Source organism: Muntiacus reevesi, chromosome 9 (genome assembly GCF_963930625.1).
Source record: "Muntiacus reevesi chromosome 9, mMunRee1.1, whole genome shotgun sequence".
In the NCBI taxonomy this organism is placed as follows: Eukaryota; Metazoa; Chordata; class Mammalia; order Artiodactyla; family Cervidae; genus Muntiacus; species Muntiacus reevesi.
The window spans coordinates 2,001,671-2,020,667 of NC_089257.1; positions in this window are offsets into that span (position 1 = coordinate 2,001,671).

Sequence of the window (18,997 nt, forward strand, 5' to 3'; positions counted from 1 at the left end):
GGTCGTAGCTGGGCTGGCAAGTGCTTCTCTCTGCCCTGGGTCTGCCCCTATGGGTTATAGCCCGCCAGGCTCCTCTGTCCATGGAACTCTCCAGGCAAGAATCCTGGAGTGGGTCACCCTTTTCCCTCCAGGGTATCTTCCTGACCCAGGGATTGGCAGGCGGGTTCTTTACCACTAAGCCACCGGGGAAGCCCGTCAGTCAGTTCAGTCACTCAGTCGTGTCCGACTATTCACGACCCCATGAATTGCAGCATGCCAGGCCTCCCTGTCCATCACCAACTCCTGGAGTTTACTCAAACTCATGCCCATCGAGTCGGTGATGCCATCCAGCCATCTCATCCTCTGTCTTCCCCTTCTCCTCCTGCTCCCAATCCCTCCCAGCTTCAGGGTCTTTTCCAATGAGTCAACTCTTCCCATGAGGTGGCCAAAGTATTGGAGTTTCAGCTTCAGCATCAGTCCTCCCAATGAACACCCAGGACTGATCTCCTTCAGGATGGACTGGTTGGATCTCCTTGCAGTTCAAGGGACTCTCAGGAGTCTTCTCCACACAAAAGTATCAATTTTTCGGTGCTCAGCTTTCTTCACAGTCCAACTCTAACATCCATACATGACAACTGGAAGAACCATAGCCCTGAGCAGACAGACCTTTGTTGGCAAAGTAATGTCCTGCTTTTAATATGCTATCTAGGTTGGTCATAACTTTCCTTCCAAGGAGTAAGCATCTTTTAATTTCATGGCTGCAGTCACCATCTGCAGTGATTTTGGAGCCCAAAACAATAAAGTCTGACACTGTTTCCTCTGTTTCCCCATCTATTTGCCATGAGGTGATGGGACCAGATGCCATGATCTTAGTTTTCTGAATGTTGAGCTTTAAGCCAACTTTTTCACTCTCCTCTTTTACTTTCATCAAGAGGCTTTTTACTTTCTGCCATAAAGGTGGTGTCATCTGCATTTCTGAGGTTATTGATATTTCTCCCATGAATCTTGATTCTAGCTGTGCTTCTTCCAGCCCAGCGTTTCTCATGAGGTACTCTGCATATAAGTTAAATAAGCAGGGTGACAATATACAGCCTTGATGTACTCCTTTTCCTATTTGGAACCAATCTGTTGTTCCATGTCCAGTTCTAACTGTTGCTTCCTGACCTGCATACAGGTTTCTTAAGAATCATATCAGGTGGTCTGGTATTCCCATCTCCTTCAGAATTTTCCACAGTTTATTGTGATCCACACAGTCAAATGCTTTGGTATATTCAATAAAGCAGAAATAGATGTTTTTCTGGAACTCTCTTCTTTTTTGATGATCCAGCAGATATTGGCAATTTGATCTCTGGTTCCTCTGCCTTTTCTAAAACCAGCTTGAACATCTGGAAGTTCATGGTTCATGTGTTGCTGAAGCCTGTATAGTTAACTTTAAATGAACAATAATACACTCTCTGGGAATGAGTAATAAAACTTTTAATGAAGGACTTTAAATGGAAGTGATTGACTGCAAGGGAAATTTCATGATATCTGGAGCTGAAACAGCCAGGTTAAGGCTCAAGGGAACCACAGACAGAGCTGTAGAGGCATTTTGTCTTACTATCACACTCTTCTGGGTAAAAGGAGGGACAAGAATAGGAGAATGAATCTTTGGGGGGAGTTATTGTCTTATTGGGATGCAAATGGGAACAGAATGAGAATACTGGTACTTTGTTTACATATAATAGTAGAGAAATTTCAACTGTGAGCACTACTGATTGAATAAACACTAATAAGAGAATGTGAATAGGTAAATTCATAAGATTCCTTAGTGGAGGTAATATTTGTTGCTTTCCTATATATTAATAATAAAGCATGAGAAAGACAAAACAATAAAATAATCCCATTTAAAATCACATCAAAAAGAATAAAATACCTAAGAATAAACTTAATTAAGGAAATGAAAGACTTATAGCTTGAAAACTTTAAAACACTGATGAAGGAAATTGAAGATGATGTGAATACATGGAAAGTTATTATGCGTCCTTGGATGGAAGAATTAGTATTGTTAAAATGGCCATACTACTCAAAGAAATCTACAAATTTAAAATTTAATCCCTATGAAAATACCCATGACATTTTCCACAAAACTGAAATAAACAACCCTAAAATTTATATGGAACTACAAAAGACCCTGAATTGCCAAAATAATCTTGAGAAAAAAGAACAAAACTGGAAATATCAAGTACTCTGACTTCAGACTATACTATAGAGCTACAGTAGTCAAAACAGTATGGTCCTGGCACAAAAATAGTCACAGATTAATGAAATAAAGAGCTCAGAAGAAAACCTACACACTTATGGTCAATTAATGTAAGACAAAAGCCAGAATACTGGAGTGGGTAGCCTTTCCCTTCTCCAGGGGATCTTCCCAACCCAGGGATCAAACCCAGGTCTCTCTCATTGCAGGTGGATTCTTTACCAACTGAGCCACAGCAGAAGCCCAAGAATACTGGGATGGGTAGCCCATCCCTTCTCCAGACACAGAGTACAATTTTCACAGGAAAAAAAGTATACAGGGGAAATAAAATTCATTTTAAAGACATTACCTTTTCTGGGATAATCAGTGACTATACAAGCATAATAACTCCTTTTCAACATATTTCATGGCCGCTGAGCAGTTCAATGTTCATACATAAGAGGACTGACTGATCTGGCAGGAAAAAAAGTCTTACCTTAGATATATTTGTTGTGAATAGTTTTTAGACATTCAATGACTATGCCAAAAAGGAATTTGCAAAACCTCTATAATGCATGATTTGGGGACACACAAAGCTAAATATTTAGACCAAGTTTAGATGAGATCAGGAGATAAAGAGGCTAGCAGAGGTGTGTGTGTTCAGGTAGGGACAGGTGGGAGGCTGTTAGGTTGCTAGTGAGGTGCTGCGATCTCCAGGTCCTGGAGTAGTCGGTGGGAAGACAAGCTGAAATGGTTGGTGCCGGTACTTCTGTGGTGGTCCAGTGGCTAAGACTCTTCCTGCCAATGCAGGGGACATGGGTTTGATCCTTGGTCTGGGAAGATCCCGCATGTCATGGAGCAGCTAAGCCTTTGTGCCATGACTACTGAGCCCGCGCTCTAGCACCCTCAAGCTGCAACTGCTGAGCCTGCATGTCGCAACTACTGAAGTCCATGCTCCCCGAGCCTGCGGTCCCCGACAGGAGAAGCCACTGCGATGAGAAGCCCACATACCACAAAGAAGAGTAGTCCCCACTACCCACAGCTGGAGGAAGCCCACACACAGCAACAAAGACCCAGCTCCACCCAAACAAACAGATGCACTTTTTTAAAAATTAAAAGGTTAATGCCTTTACCCATTTTAAATATTTTTATTATTAATGCTGGGCATCATTCTTAAATTTTTAAACACATCGCACACAGGCTACTCATCCCATGGAGACAAGATAAGGCTTGGTTGCCAAGAACTTATGTTGGACTGCCCCTATTTTAATTCTGTGAAAATAGGTGCTTCATCGGGAGAGGGAGGGAGGTGGGAAGGTCCCTGGTAACCTATCCCCTCTCCCCGTTCAAAAGACTCTAAAAGGGTGTATCAGAGATAGTCCACTCTCTTCTCCCCATATTCCCAAGCTGAAGCACTCCCTGAAGGTAAAAGAAAAGATCGTTCACTAGTTCTTGGGAAGATGTATATGTAAAGGCCAAGACTCAGGGAATGTTTCAGGGGAGTTGGTATCCACAGTAAAGTAGGATTGGCCCAGGTTCGTCTGACTGTAAGGGCAGTGGTATAAGGTAAATAGAGAGGAACTGGTGTGATGTGTACGGGGGGACCAGCCTGGGAGAAGGGGTGCAGAGAGAGAAGGCCAGGTGGAGAGGGGGCCGAGGTGGCGAACTGAACACGTGTCCGTCTTCTTCACGCCAATAATTACATAAGATAATGGGAAAAACAAAAAGAGACAAAGATAATAATATGTCCCCGAAACAAACCGCCATGAAGTCTGACATTTTGAGCAGATAGTGGAGCAGAGAAGAAACAGCAGGCTGGAGCCTGAAACTCACAGGAGCAGACTGCTGTGGAGATAGGACCTGTAAAAGCAAGACAAAGTTCACGTCTGGCATGACAGAAGCAAGTGGTTGGGCGGGAGATGGCCTAGGATATCTAGCAAGCCCCTGTCTTTCCTTCATCCTCACATCCCGGTTTCTCCTAAGCAGCATTTATCTGTAGGTGAAAGTAGCGACTGTCAGCACTAGGCTACAGATACAGATCTTGCTCAATAGATAGTTGATGACCACAAGCAGGGACCAGAACTAAGACTTAGAAACAAGTGCCCAGTGCTCTGCATGTGGATACGCATCCCTGGAGGTCAGCTATGATGGACGAGCAGATGAACAGTTCTCAAACACATCAGGAGAAAACCAGAAATCATGAAAAATTCAAATTATCATGGTATGGTATAAATCCTACTAAAAATTACTCCATCTGTTGCTTTCTGCAGAAAGTGTCCTGAATTCTCCCCCTTTGACTGTGAACTTACCAGTCACTCTTTGTACGTCTGTATAGTATACCATAGCTGTCTTGTGTTGTTAGGAAGATTTCGTAACCCATCTTGTAGGGAGGACTCTGTGTTTATCGAATGTTCAAGTTCTTTTTTCTCCTTCAGATATTGATGTTACTAGCTTGCTTTCAGTTTAACATTTGCCTAGTGTGTCTGTTTTCCATCTTTTTAGCCCTCACATGCTGTTTGTTGCGGATGTGCCGTAGTGTGGATTGAATGCTTTTGTGTCTTCCGCTCCCGCATTTATGCGCTGAAGCCCTAACCTCCAATGTGATGATTTTTGGATGTTTAGCTGAGGTCATGAGGGTGGAGTCCCCATGATGGGATTGATGTCCTTCTCAGTAGGAAAAGGGAGGTCAGAGCCCTCTCTCTGTCTTCCTCTTTCTCTTCCACGTGAGGACATGGTGAGATGGCATTCAGCAGCAAGCCAAGAGAAAAGGCTCAGCATGAATTTACCTTGCTGGTACCTTGACCTTGGACTTTTCAGACTCAAGAACAGTGAGAAATAATTTCTGTGGTTTAGGCTACCCAGCCTATGGGATTCTGCAGGCCGAGCAGACTAATATGTGCTTCTTGGACTTTGTTTTTAACTCAATATATGAGACCTACATTTTTAGTAGGAAAATTAATTCATCTATTTTAACTGTGATTATTGATAATTATGGGCTTCCCCGGTGGCTCAGACAGTAAAGAATCTTCCTGCAATGCAGGCGAGCCAGGCTCGATCCCTGGGTCAGAAAGATCCCCTGGAGAAGGGAAAGGCTACCCACTCCAGTAATCTTGCCTGGAGAATTCCATGGCCAGAGGAGCCTGGTGGGCTACAGTCCACAGGGCCACAAAGAGCTGGACCCAGCTGAGCAACTAACACACACTAAAATACATAAGTTGATAATTATATGCTTAGTTTTGCTATATTAAAAAAAAAACTCCATTTCCCACTTTTTTGTTGCTGTTTATTTCAGGCACATGATTGGTTTTGGAATCACTGTCTTAACTGGAGCCATTCCAGGTCAGCAGGTCTGTTCTAAGATGGTCTGAGCCTAAACCCTTGAATAAATATTATTCTCTGGATATAAGACCTGCCTGAGGCATCATTTTGAAACAGAAAACCTATTTGTTTTCTCTTCTTTCTCCTTCCGTGTTTTCTGAATATTGATTGCCAGAATATTGTTGTTTTCATATAGCACTAACTTTTTGGTTTCACTTATTATTTTTTTATCTAAGACTTCTTTACCCTTCGAAATCCAAAATGATCTCTTTCCTTTCTTTCTCAGTGTATGCTTTCATTCGGTCAGTATAACATTCAGCCAGGTCTTAGGAGTTTAATAATCTGAGCAGACTGATTTATACTATGCTGTGAGTGACAAACCTAGCATAGCCTTCTAGCTGATTTGAAATTTATACAAAAAGCTTGTTAACTGATATAACTCTTTAATTGCTGGAATCTCATCCTTTTAGATCATACCAAATGTAAACAGCAAATTCTATAGAGGTTTACTATTTTTTATAGAGAGATGTGCTAAGACGTTTCAGACGTGTCTGACTCCTTGAGACCCTATGGACCACATCCCACCAGGCTCCTCTGTCCATGGGATTCTCCCGTGGACAAGAATACTGGAGTGGGTTGCCATGCCTTCCTCAGGGGACCTTCCCTACCCACCTGTCTCATCTCCTGCGTTGGCAGGCTGGCTTTTCACCACTGGCGCCACCTGGGAAGCCTTTCACAGAGAGATGGGAATTGGCTAATCACCCAAAGCCAATTCAGTTGAGATTTCTTTTTTAAGCAGTAGTTGCAATATCCACAATTACCCAAGTTGCAGCGTCAGGAAAAAAGTCAAAAGAGGCCACTGCTATGTCTGTGCTGTTCCTGAAGTGTGTATTATTTTTTTTAAGATCAGGGATTCTGAGTGGATAATACAAGTTTTTGGTTAGAAATGGCTCATGCCTGGAACGAGTTCTCTCCTTCATCTAGGATTTCCCATCACTTTTTCTTTTAATCTGGCTCATTCATACTCAATCTTCAGTCCTCACCATGGTTGTTACTTCTTCCCCGAATCCTCCTAATAAAGATCTTACTGCTAGCACAAGCACATTGGGCTGAACAAACAATCAGATTTACAGAAGATGCGTCTTCCAGCACCAGGCTTCTCGGACGACTGATGAAGTGCAGGAGTCACAGCAACCTTCCCCTCTGAAGAGGTCCCAAGTGCCTCAGGCTCTGCTCCCTGGTTTCCATTGCCCACGTGGTTGGGATGACAGTTATTAATAACTGCACGAACAGGTCACGTGAGCCTCGGGGAGCCACCTGTTTGGGATTTCACCTTTTCTTCTTAAACTTTTTCTTTTGTATTGAGGTATAGCTGATGAACAGACAATGTTGTGTCAGTTCCAGGTAAACAAGGAAGGTAAACTCAGCCGCACCCCCGTGGATCCCTTCTCCCCCAAACCCCCCTCCCACCCAGCCGCCACATGTATTGAGCAGAGTTCCACGTGCCATTCAGCAGGTCCTTGCCGGTTATCCATTTTGAATATAGCAGTGTGTACATGTCAATCTCAAACTCCCTGACTATCCTTGATGACACCCCTCCTATGTGAAATCTAAAAAGAAATGATACAAACGGACTTAATTACAAAACAGAAACAAACAGACTCACAGACTTGGAGAATGAGCTATGGTTGCCAGGGGGTTGGGGTGGGGAGGATGGTGATGGGGGAAGAGATTTCACCTTTCATACGCTGCTAGTCGAAATGATGACAGTGACTCCCGACTCTTTGGTGTAGCTCTGCCTCATAAATTCATAAACAGCAGATGTGTTTACACTAATCAATCCATACAGACCAGGTATAGTCGACTGACAATTAAGTACCTTATTTGTTGTCCAGATAATGATTCTATCAACTGAGTTCATGAGGAGTTCTGATTCTCAGAAGTAAATATGGCCTATGCTTCCTGTCACATATACACGTGCGTGAGCATCGTCCCTCAGTCGTGTCCGACTCTTTGTGACCCCATGGACTGTAGCCGGCCGGGCTCCTCTGCCCATGAGGTTGTCCAGGCAAGAAGACCGGAGTGCACTGCCATTTCCTCCTCCAGAGGGTCTTCCTGACCCAGGGATTGAACCTGCATCTCCTGCATCTACCTCCTGCGTTGGCAGGTAGATTCTTTACCCCTGAGCCACCTGGGAAGCCCTCCTAGCCACGTACTTACTGGTACCTCCTTCCTTCCTGACAGCTCACTATACATTTTGGAAGACTCTGTCACTGTTCCCAAAAGTAGGGTCTGGCTGCTCGCTGCTCAAAAGCCAATAAAGAAGCTAAGTTGGGGGAGAGGAAAGTTTGCTTTATTTTGGATGCTGGCAACTGGGGTGGGGTGGGGGAAAGGGGGTGGACTTCTGTCCAAATGCTGATTCCTCCCCATGGACAGTTGGTGGGCAGGAGCTTTTATAGATGGAGGGGTCTACATGAGAAGCAGTGCCGCCAGCCCTGACAGTCACCTTGAAGTTGGTCATCGGGGGTCTGACCAGTGCCACCTCGGTTGTTTTAAGCGCCGTTAATCTTCAATTCCAGGGCCAGTTTATTCCCATTTCTTTGAGGCCAATTCTCAGAACTGTGGAAGCTTATTTCATGGCCATATCCTGCTCATCATGTGGGTGACTCCTTCCACCTGGTGGGGGTTTTAGTATCTGCAAGACAGGTCCCAGGATACGGCTCAGGATATCATCTCTAGACCTCGAGAAGGAACTGAAGGTCCTTGACATTGCTTCCTAACTAAACTCTTATTAGTTTGTCCTGCTTGCTCTATTTTGCTATTGCGTTTTCTCCCTTCTCGGATTAAACTTATTCTTTGGCTGAAGTTCTCCCGCAGACAAGAGGCAGGCAGAGGGCTTGGTGGTACAAGTCGTAGAGTCCTGGTCTGTGTCATCACCACCAGCACGCCTGCCAGGCTTTGCGCTCCTCAGGACGGCGGCTGCGTCTTTTAACATTACCTCTTCATGTTAGCAGAGTTCCTGGCATATCACGACTGCCCGATAAGCCTTTGTGAGGGAAAGAAAGCTGTTTTGTGGTGTCTGCTTCAATATTAAGAAACGACTTTCCCAAGACGGCCAAACAGCCTCATCGTCTGAACAGATGGGACGAATTTCCGTGGGTAGCAGGCCCATTGATACCATGCAGGAGAGGCCACGAAGGAACCAGACTATGCTGTAGATCTTTGGATTTTTCATTCTGTTTCAACACAGAAGGGTAAAGCAGAGTATTCTCTTGGCTCAGATGTTCCATGTAACACACCACCAGCTGTCTCAGGACGTCCTTGCTTCGGTTCCCATCCAGGGGCTTGGACATTTTGCCAGTGGGGTCTGCGCGGGCCCGGCAGACAGTTCACAGGCAGGTCTGTGTACAGGGCGGGGCCGGTGAAGCCTCCTCTCGCCCTGACCGCTTTGCAGCTGTCACTCACCAGCCCAGAACAAGAAGCGCCCAGCCAGTCAGACTTCCAGTTCAGATCCTCACTGCAGGAAGAAGGCAAGGCAGGAAGCCTTTAATCCCTGCTCCTGTGATTTCCAAACCCCGTCCAGACACTGGAGCTCCCAGCACTCACTCTCTTGGTTAAGTTCCTACCTTTGCAGACTACTGACAACCTTCATTCATCCCAGTGAATGCATCTGTCTTCTCCTCAATACCAGACTAATTTATGAGAATTACAGGGGGTGTAAGGATGAACAGTATTAAAGAAAAGTCACAGGATCGGTGGACATATGTTTTTGAACTTCTCAAACTCATTGTCTGGGTGATCTATCTCATGCCAGCTTCCAGGTGAGGAACCGAGCTTCAGAATATCTTTATTGTGATAATCTGGAACTGAACTTGCAATAATGCCTGTATTTACAAAATCCAAGGGACCTTGGCCAAAAAAAAAAAAAAAACCTAACAAACAGGATCTTAAGGGACCTTGTGTCATGTTTTGAAAATTAAGAACACAAATAAAAATTAAAAACTAGTAGTAGTCAGAAATGGAGAGGGAAAAATAATTCCATTGACTGGAGTGACAAATAGCATAAAATATCCAAACATAAGTTTAATGGAAAGTCATTTGGCTAACCCAAGAAAAACATTAAAATTTTACCAAATGGTATGAAAAAGGAACTGAGAAAATTGATATATATACCATGTTTCTAGAATAAAATATTTAGTATCATGAAAATATTAATCTTTCCATAATTGACTTCAATTAAAAGTGAATCCAATTCCAATCATTATTACAATTGGTAGTTGGTGTAATTGGTGGGGAGCTAGAAAAATTAGTGCAAGTCCTACAGCTCTTAAGTCCATAAAAGACAATTAAAAAAAAGAATAGTGAACAAAGATTTACTTTATGAGATATTAAAACTTACTGTAAAGTCACTGAAATAGCTTAAGAAAAGCCTAGAAATAAATTCATAAATGGATTAAAAAATATACAAGTGTGTTATACAGCAAAAGAAATATTTAAGTTTCAGTGGAATTATTTATTTAATAAATAGTATGCACAATTAGCTAGCCATATGAAAGAAAGATATAAAATAAACTCAATCAATGCTATTAACAATATATTCCTAATGAAACAAAGATTAAAATGTAAAAAGTAAAAAATTATCTGTTGTAAGAAAAAATAGAAAAATATTTGTATAACCTTGGAGTAGTAAAAATATTCCTAATTTTTAAAAAAAAAAACTCAAGTCATAGTGAGAAAGATATTTGAGGATTGAAAATTGTAAGTTTCTGCATATCAGAAACTCCACTGTTAAAATGCAAAATAATTATAAATTGTGGGGAAAATGTGTAGCATACTTGCAAATGTTGGTACATTTAATATTCAAAATTCTCTTACAGAATTTTGAAAGAGTGAAAGTGAAGGTCACTCAGTCGTGTCCAGCTGTTTGTGACCTCATGGATTATATAGTCCATGGAATTCTCCAGGCCAGAATACTGTAGTGGGTAGTCTTTCCCTTCTCCAGGGGATCTTCCCAACCCAGGGATCTAACCCAGGTCTCCCACACTGCAGACAGATTCTTTACCAACTGAACCACATAAGAATGACAAAATAGCCTAGTATTAAACGGGTCAAAAGATAGAAGCAGAAAGTTCAGGAGTAAATCCCAGATGACTGATAAACGTATGAAAATATGTCCAATCTCACTAGCCAGGGAAATGGAAATTAAATCTATAATAAGATGCCATTTGTCACCCATGAATTTGGTATAAATTTACGAGGGATATCATCTAGTACTGGTGAGAATGTAGGGAAATACTTCATCCCTTTATCGCTGATGGAAATAAAGTTGCAGCCATAATTGGGGAAAGAAATCTGGTGGTAACTTCTGGAATTTAAAATGCACATGTACTTTGATTTGATAATACCACTTTTTGGAATTAGTTCCATAGAGAAAAAAATCTTCCAGGATGTAAATAAATGTGTACAAGGATGTTTATTGAAGCTCTATTTACAGTGGCAAAGAACAGCTGAATGGTCAACTAAACTGTCCCAAGCATTCACTTGAATATTACCCAGTTACTCAAAAGAATGAGTTAGTGCTGTATTGATTGACCCTAAGGGATGTCCATGCTAAGTCAAAGGCAAATGAAAATTACGAAAGACGAGATATCCTTATGTGTATTGGTATAACAAGGACACTAGTTACCTCAATGGCAGGGGCAAGGAGGGGAGAAGAAGGAAGATGAGATTATTAACATTTTTAAAAAACATTGGATCATTCTACTTGTATATTCAGTATTTACTATCTCTGTGATTAAAAATTGACAAAGAAAACCATTTAAACCTTGTTTAGATAAAATTTCCAGCATCTCACCCCTGAAGGTTCTTATTTATTACATCTGGGGAAGACTTTAAAACCAATGGTTTAAATGATCTTTCCACTGAACTTGGGTCCAGGATGTACCCTCTATTGTTCAAATGAAAGAACTAAAGATCAGTAAGTAGAAAGACTGTGCCTTTCAAGGTCAGCTGGTAAGTGGTGAACTTAAGCAGAAGGACTAGTCCAGTGTTGGTTCTGCTCTTCCTTGATGTTGTTCTAAAGTTGTGAGGAAGTTAACAGACTTTTTGTTTCTTTACATTTAAAAAAAAATTTTTTTTTTTTACATTTTGTATTGGAAAATATGTCACATCAAAGTAGCAAAATATAACTCCTCAATGTACCCATGACTCAGCTTCAACAATGATCAAATACGACTCATCTTGTTTCCTCTGTATCATCACATTTTTACTAATGGACTATTTCATCTTTAAATACTTCAGTTTGCAACAGAATGTAGACATTCTTTCGGATAACATCCCTAATGTTTGTGCGACACCTAAATTTGGATAGTGTCTGAGTAAAGTTTCTATATGCAAATCTGAATTTTTTGTAATACCACAGAGTAATGTGGAATTCGGTCACACAAAGGAAGATGATCCAGCTTCAGAACACAATTTCGAATCAAGACTTAGGGTAAGAGGTGATAATAGCAGGGTAGCTAGAGTGATTTCTATGTGTCCTAAACATTGAAAACATATATTCAGGAGAAGGAAATGGCAACCCACTCCAGTATTCTTGCCTGGAAAAGTCCATGGACAGAGGAGTCTGGCGGGCTGAAATCCATGGGATTACATGACTGAGCATGTGTGCATGAGGGTGGAGGGAGATGGGTTGGTAGCAATAAAGTGGTAGAACTAAAATAAAAAATAAAAAATATTCAAAGACTGTGTAAAAGTTGATTTGGTTTTAAAGAATTGGTTGAAAGGCTCCGATGAAGCGCCCACCGGCACCTCAGAGTTGACGTGGTGGGCAGAGCCATGCCCTCGGAGGAGGGCCACGTCCGTGACAGGACTGATGAGCCGTGTCTCAGACCCCGCCAACGGAAATGAAGTCCCCAGCAAGCGGGTGGGACAGAAGAAACCACGGGTGTTCTCATGATAAAGACGGGTCTCTGTCCACTAACCGGGCACCTGCTGTGCTTAGCACTTACATGTTACAGACCTTAGCGCTCAGCAATTTTAAGAGGGAGGCATTGACATTAGCCTTATTTCACAGATGAAGAGGCCAGGTGCAGAAAGATGACGCAACGTGTGCAAAGCTAAGCAGCTCTAAAGTGGCAGTCTTGGCCCCCACGCCCATTCAGCCTGCCCCCAGAGGGCCGCGCCTGGCCCCTGGCCCCCACTGCCCCCCCCAGTGACTGGCAAAGCCTACCGCACGGGCCCAGTTGCCTCCTCCTGAAGAAGCAGTTTTAGGTGTGTCTCCCCTCTACCCTCTTTAAAAAAACTAACAACTATGAGTATAGTCTCTTTCCAATGTTGTGTTAGCTTCTACTGGACTGCAGAGTGAGCCAACTCCATGTATGCATGCATCCCCTCTTTATTGCGTTTCCTGTCCATTTAGGCCACCGCTGAGTGCTGAGTAAAGTTCCCTGTGCTACAGAGCAGGTTCTCATTACTTACCTACTTTATACACAGTATCAACAGCATAGGTACGTCAACCCCCATCTCCAAATCCATCCCTGCTCCATTTGCTCCCCTTAGTGTCTATTCATTTGTTCTCTACATTTGTGTCTCTATTTCTGTTTCGCAAAAAAGATCATGTACATAGTTTTCTAGATTCTGCATATATGCATTCTTTTTTTTTCATATATGCATTCTTATACAATATTTCCTTTTATCTGTCTGACTTAATTAGCTCTGCATGACACTTTCTAGGTCCATGTATGTCTCTACGAATGACCCAGTTTTGTTCCTTTTTATGGTCGAGTAGCATTTCAATAGCCAGTACTTGGAAGCAACCTAAATGTCCATCAATAGAGGAATGGATAAAGAACATGTGATACATATATACAATGGAATAAATATTACTTCATCCTCTTTTGTAGCTGCAATCCTCAGCCAAGAGTCAGGGACAAAACAAAAACAAAAACAAACAAAAACAGAATTAAGAGCCTGTTATTTTCTCATCCTCAATACTCCACTTCCACACCGTGGTCTGCTACTCCTCATCTTGAGAAACCCAGAGATGCTTCTGGTGAAGGATTTGTATAAGGTCAGCAGCTTCTGTGAGTCACAAAGCAGAAGGATTTTATGGGATGCTCCAGTCTTTGAACTCTTCAAGGAAAAATTTTGAAAAGATGAGAGGTGAAGAGAGTATGTTCGGGGACCAAAGAAATTTAAAAATGCACTTTAAACATGTCCACTAAGTAATTTTCATGAGGATGTTAAGATCCTCGTCACTTTGAAAACATCAAAGCTCAAAGCTCAGCAAGACTAAGTAACTTCCTCAGGTTTTGTCCAGAAATGAAAGGCAGACTTAGATTTCCAAACCATGTTTGAATGACTCCAAAATTCATGCTCTTTCTCCCTAGTGGAATGAATATTAAACATTCTGTGAGATTTCCAAATGCCCACAACAGAAGCCCTCACCACCATCAAACACTTTTCCTGTATCTTAGTTATCTGATGCCTGGCAAGTCTTCTTTTACCTGAAATAGAGAATATCACCCCTTCTAGAGTGGTTAAGAAATGAAAACTTCAAGCTGGAGTTGATAAACCTATTCTTAAAGGCCCATCTGGGCTTCCCTGGTGGGCTCAGATGGTAAAGAATCTGCCTGCAATGCAGGAGACCTGGGTTCGATTCCTGGTCCAGGAAGATCCCCTGGAGAAGGGAATGGCAATCCACTCCAGTATGCTTGCCTGGAGAATTTCATGGACTGGGGAGCCTGGTGGGCTGCAATCTGTGGGGTCACAAGAGTCGGACACGACTGAGCGACTAACACACACATACACACAAAGGTCCACCTACAGTTTATTTCAGAAGTTGTCTTAATTTCATTACGATCTTTGAAGACTAAAGTTTTGAACACATGCCCATGGAATTCATTTGGAACACCATTCACAATTCTCTCAGGTGAGGAAAAACATTAATAACTTGAGAAAGGCATCAGCAAGACTGACAGCAGTCCAAAGCTCAGGCTGGGTTCAAATTTTAGCTTTGCCTCTTGCTTCTTTGTAAGTTGTTTAATCAGTCGGTGTTCCAAAGTGCTTTCTAATTAGTTGATTGAAAGGTAGAATGCATTGTTTCCAGAGCTATAGTATTACATGGTGTAATGCATATAAAATGCTTAGCATTAGGCCTAACACAAAACAATTAACAGATGCTGGGTTTTTGTGTTGATACATTACCAACATGCCATTTTACAGATTTAGTAATTATACCCAGTGATGTGGAATAAGAGAAAAAAATCAAATGGATTGGACATTGGAAGCAGTCATTAGTCAATTAGCTAACCTAGATGCTTGAACTTTTTGGTTCTTGGTGGGACAAATTGAGAAAGTGGCGTTGACATATAGACACAATCATGTGTAAGAGAAGCCGCTGGTTGGAAGCAGCTATGTAACACATGGAGCTCAGCGCGGTTCTCCGTGACTCCGAGAGGGGTGGCAAGCTGGGGAGTGGGGGGGAAGGCCCAGGGCACGGAGAGACATGTGTATTTACTTACGGATGATGTGAGCTGTCGCGCAGCAGAAGCCAACACAGCACTGTGAGGTCATCTTCTTCCAGTTAAATATTTTTAAAAATGTTTTTGGAACACGGTTTAAAAATTAAAAACTAATTTTCTTATATCTAACATGTCTAATTTAAAAATTTCTATTTTTGTAGATTAAAAAAATTATTGAAGTATAAAATGATTGGCCTATAGTTGATTTTATAATGTTGTGTTAGTGATTTAGTTTTATAAACATATACATATAGCTAGGGCTTCCTAGGTGGCACTAGCAATAAAGAATCTGCCTGTCAATGTGGAAGACATAGGAGATGGGAGTTCAATCCCTGGGTGGGAAGATCCCCTGGAGGAAGGCATTGCAACCCTCTCCAATATTCTTGTCTGGAGAATCCCATGGACAGAGGAGCCTGGCGGTCTATGGTTCATAGGGTCCCAAAGAGTCGGACACACCTGAGTGACTTCGCGAGCACACACATGTACACGTGTATATATATAGGCACTTTTTTAGAGATTCTTTTCCCATTACAGTGTGCTGAGTAGAGAGTTCCCTGTGCTAAGCAGCAAGTTCTTATTAATTATCTATTTTATGTGTAGGAGTGTGTATGTATCAATCCCAATCTCCAAATTTATTCCTCCCTGCCTTTAACCCCTGGTAAACACAACTTTGCCTTTTTTCCCCTCTATTTGTGAATCGCCTCCTGTTCTGTAAATAAATTCATCTGTACCCTTTTTTAGAATCCACACGTGAGCAGAGTCCTGTGATGTGTGTCTTTCTGGGTCTGACTTACGTCACTTACTATGACGGTCTCTAGGTCCATCCGTGTCACCACACCAGGTGTGATTTCATTCTTTTTTATGACTGAGTAATATTCCATCATATATGTGTGCCCTGTCATGTTTTTCTTCCCACCTCCAAGTACGCTTCCTGTTCTCTGCTTCTGCCCCAGTTTAGCTAAAATCACCCATCCCTGTGTCTTCCGCTGTTACTTTTCACCTTCGAACTTTCAGTCAAGGGCTGCAGAGTTTTAACGGAAGCCCAACCTTGCTTTACCAGTCCCCAGACAGAGCACGTGTCCTGTTTGCCTCGAGGACATGGGCCTGAACTAGCACCTGAGAAGAGTGAGCGTCTGCTCCCCACGCCTGTCGCCTCCACATCCTTCAGGCTACCTCTCCATCCCAGCCCTCGCCCCATCCCCGGGCCACGCCTTGGGTCACGGTCTCCCCCTCGGGTTAGGACGTTGCCGTTACCTCCTCTCTCTGGCCCCTGCTTCCAACTTTGACCCAAATAAAAAGTTTTCTCTATCCTCATGGTCAATTTTTTTTTTTTTTCATAAATAAGGAAACTGCTTAGAAACCTGGGTAGACCTCCCTCCCAGCTCTTTCTTTTTTTCATTGTGATAAAATATACATAACATCCAATTTGCCTTTTGAGCTATATAAAAATATCTTTTATTACTTCTGCTATTTTGGCTTCCCTGGGTCTTCACCATGGCAGGCAAGTGCTCTTTCTAGTTACAGCGTGCAGGCCCAGTTGCCCTTCAGCACGTTGGTTCTTAGGACCCCAACCAGGGATCAAACCCACAGCCCCTGGGTTGGCGGATGAATTCTTAACCCCTGGGCCACCAGGGAAGTCCTTTAGACTACTATTTTTAAAATAAATATATATATATATTTACGTACATGCACTGCTGTATTTATGTATTTCATTTTTGTCTGCCCTGGGTCTTCGTTGCTATAGGCAGGCTTTCTCTATGGCCAGAGCAGGGCCTGTTCTCCCGTTGTGAACGCTCCAAGGCATGGGATCGAAACCGTGGCCCCTGCCTTAGCAAGTGGGTTCCTAACCAGTGGCCACCAGGGAAGTTAAGCCACGTTTAAGTGTGTGATTCAGCAACATTAAGCACCCACACAATGTTGTGCAACCATCATTCCCATCCAGAACTTGGTCACCGTCCCAGAGGGAAGCTTTGTAGCCCAAAACAACAATCACCCATCCCCCCCCTCACCCCTGCTCATCACCCTGAGTCTACTTTCTGAGTCTGTGAGTTTGTCTATTCTAGATGCCTCACGTACGTGGCATCATACAATACCTGTCCTTTTGCGAGCACAGGGGCCTCATTCGCTTTTTCTCAGCAGTGCGCTGTGGTTGTCACTGTGTAAGCCTCTCACTTCTTTGGCCGCATTTATTCCTGCTTTATTCATCTGGATGCTGTCAGGGACGGGACGGCGCTCCACGCTCATTCTTCATGTGTCAGGACTGGATCTCAATCCTTAACTTTATATTTGAGGCCGTCACGGTTAGACCTCAGCTGAGTCTTCAAGCTTCATTTCTCACTGCGTCCTCTGCGCATTCGTGTTCCCAGATGGCTCTTCTTATTACACATCAGATGGTTTCCAAGTTCAGGAAACCACAGGTCACAAAGAAGCAACCACCTTCCCATCCTTCTAAACTTGGGAAATCCTGTCGGCTATACCGGATCCCAATCTGACTCTGGGAAATAAGGCCCCAAGAAGTGCAAGTTTGCAGAAGTTATAAACTACACCAAAGATCCTCCTGACTGTACCCTGAGTTAGCAGAGCTTATTAAAAGGGCAGTTGATCCCATACACTAAGATTCCATGTGATGCAACTTCCAATGACAAATCTCAAAGCAAACAAGAAAAATTTAAACTAACAAGGGATTAAAGTTAAATATATAGCTAAATTATACTTTTTGATTTGAGCATGTCCTAAAGGTATAAAATAGTTTGCAAAAAATCCCAACCATCTTTAGATTAGTTGTTCGTGTTTAGCGTTAGTGTTTCCAGCACAGAGATAGGTGTAAACAATTTTCTTAAGAAGTTTAGTCCTCTGAAGAATAAACCTGAATTTGTAAAAGGCAGTTAATAGGCATGACTATCACACAGGCAGTAGTCTTTGAGAAGACTATATATAGAAGCCACTGTAATGATTATATTAGTAAAAAGCAGCATATATAACGGCTTGTACATGATATCTATGCAAGAAATGTATGCATGTGGACCAGGGCTTGAAGGGAACAAATTAACATGAAAATTATTTTGCAGTCCTGTCACATGGATGATTTACTTATTTCAGAATTTCTTTAATAAGATGGATATATTTTTAAATTTCTATACAAATTAGAAAAACATGTAAGATACTGTAACAATCAGGATTGTGAAAAAGGGTCCTATTTTCCTTTTCATTATTATAACTTTGTACAGCTAAATCTCCTTTCTCCTAAAAAATTATCAAAATTCTAGACTAGATGCACTGTGTGTGTCTGATAAGCCATGTCCAACTCTTTGTGACTTCAAGGACGGTAGCCCCCCAGGCTGCTCTGTCCATGGGATTCCCCAGGCAAGAATACTGGAGTGAGTTGCCGTTCCCCCCTCCAGGAGAGCTTCCCGACCAGGGATCAAACCCACACCTCTTGAGTCTCCTGCGTTGGCAGGTGCGTTCTTCCCCAGCGCCACTTGGGCAGCCCTCTAGGCTAGAGGGCGGTTGGCACCTTGTCAGAGTGGGGCCAGTGCCACAGAGCAGCCGCCCTCGTCCTCCTGTAAATGCAGCATAGCGGGCAGAAGCTCAGGCTCAGGAAGACGACCCACCGGGCTCGGATTCCAGCCCCAACAGCTCCTCCCGCCGCGGGAACTCTCGAGTGTCAAGTGCCTCCCCGACGCTTCGGTGGCAGGTGACAGAAACTGGTTCTGGCTCATCGAGGCAAGCAAGGAAAGGAGATTATCGAAACAGTGGGCAGCTGTCAGGACCCAAGGAAAACTTAATTCCCATACCTTGCTGAGAACAGTAATCAGGCAGGCCCTGCCTATTCGGGTACAGAAACGAGCGAATGGTTTCTCTGGGACATTCTTACAGGGGTGAATCAATTCCGTTCTCTCCATCCATGTGCCTTAACCCTCCAGATTCAGCTTCCAAAGGTCTGTCTAGACTAGTGTGG